This window comes from Danio rerio, chromosome 12 (genome assembly GCF_049306965.1).
Source record: "Danio rerio strain Tuebingen ecotype United States chromosome 12, GRCz12tu, whole genome shotgun sequence".
Classification (NCBI taxonomy): Eukaryota; Metazoa; Chordata; class Actinopteri; order Cypriniformes; family Danionidae; genus Danio; species Danio rerio.
This window is the reverse complement of record NC_133187.1, coordinates 4,725,349-4,727,500: the sequence shown is the minus strand read 5'-3', so window position 1 is coordinate 4,727,500 and position 2,152 is coordinate 4,725,349.

Below are 2,152 nucleotides of genomic sequence, written 5' to 3'. Positions count from 1 at the left end.
ACTCTGACCTTATAAGGTGCTCTAGTGAGACACGCTGGAGGCCATGGTCATTAGCCTCCTTGTTAGAGCAACCCACTCCCATACAAAGAATTTCTGGTTTGATCCCAGCTAAGACAGGGTTGGGTGCAGTAGGACCGGTGGGTTACAATCCCATCTGGGATGGGAGTGAGGCGAAATGCTATGTGGGTTAAATCTCACTCCTCTTGACTTCAAAAGGTGCTCGAGTGACGGACACTAGAGGTTATGGTCTTTAGCCTCCTTGTTAGAGCAACTGATTCCTATACAAAGAATCGTTGTTTCGATCCCAGCTAAGACCGTGTTGTGTGCGGTAGGACTGCTTGGGGGCTCGTCCGGGATGGGAGTGAGGATTAGGGAATGAGGGTAACAGAGACCAGCTAGAGAATTGTTATGCAGCTAACAACCCACTCATCTGACCTCATAAGGTGCTCTGTCGTCAGATGCTAGAGGCAGACCCGGATTGGCTAATCGGGAGGACCGGGAGAATTCCCGGTGGGCCGGTCTGTTTTTTTGGCCGCGAGGGCCGGTGTCCCAAGCTACAGAATCTGTTGCTCTAAGCAGTCACACTTTTTAAATTAATTTATTTATTTACTTGACCACAGTCTTCTTATTCATTAATTTAATACAGCTCTCTGCTCTTTTCATATATAACCAGCCTGCAGGTTCATAATGTTATAAGTCACCTTTCACTAAACAACCATTGTGGCCCAGTGGTTAGCACGTTAGATTACAACGTCGCCGACCCGGGTTTGATCCTCGCCTGAGTAAATTATTATTTTAATTTTTATTGTTGAGACATATAATACTGTTTGGGTTGTGATAGTGATAGTGTAATTAGAAACTGAATTGGAAATGACCTTATTTTAATATAGTCAGTCGTGAACTGAGGTGGGCCGGTCTGAGGCTTGAAACTCCAGGGCTGAAAAGGAGTCCCACTCCAGGCCCTGGCTAGAGGCCATGGTCTTTAGCCTCCTTGTTAAGTCAATGGACTCCCATACAAAGAATCACCGGTTCAATCCCAGCTCAGACCATGTTGGGTACAGTAGAAGCAGTGGGTTACACGTGGGGGCTCGTCTGGGATGGGAGTGAGGTAACTGAGGCTAGCCAGCGAAGTGCTATGCAGGTGAACCTCACTCATCTGACCTCTAAAGGTGCTCTAATGACAGACGCTAGAGGCCATGGCCTCCTTGTTAGAGCAACCCACTCCCATACAAAGAATCACTGGTTGGATCCCAGCTCAGACAGGGTTGGATGTAGTAGGACCTCTGTGGGTTACAAATGCAATTATGACATGGTTTATGACAACTTGATATAAAAAAAACGCATCTTAACCTGTTTTTGTCTTGACAACTTAACATTACCATGACCACAAAACTTATAAATGTCAAACATGATTGTCATGAAGTAATGGATGAATTTCATAACCTTGCCTTTTTTCCAAACTACTGTAGTACAAGCTGATTTTGTTAATAAATATTAATGACGCCTTTAAAAATTATTTAACAGAATAATGACGTTAGGCATTTTATTAACCAATCCAGTTAGTTCCATTGAAATTGTGATCAGAAAAATATTCATGACACAATTATAATGCCTTGTGACAATCATGTTTAAGTCTAGTTGTCATGACAGATGAATACTGGTTGTGATGTATTTGGTTGTCATAAGAAACAATGTCATCATTGCATTTGAAATGTCATAACAGCAAATTACTCTTAACAGTTGTCATAAGCATGCATAAATCCTCCTTCATTCATGACATGTCATGATTATAAAGGTTTCATGGCAGTTTTATGAGCAAACCTTCAAGTAAAGTGTTTTGAAAATGTAGGTTCACCTTTATAGACGTAAAAAAAAATAAAAAATCTAAATTTAACTGTGGCCACCGCTAAACAGCTCTGCACACAGTCACAACTGGATTTACAGGGTACTCAATTTGCATATTACTGATAATCATCTTCCATATAAACAAAGAAATTATTTAAAGTCTCCCTGAGCATTCAAAATGCTCTGTAATATGTATAATGCTTTAACGAGCACTATCCGAAATAACATAATTGGCGAGATTACTACTGGAAACAGCATTGCAGAAACAAAATGGAAGGACACTAACGTGCATTACACAACACAGGAA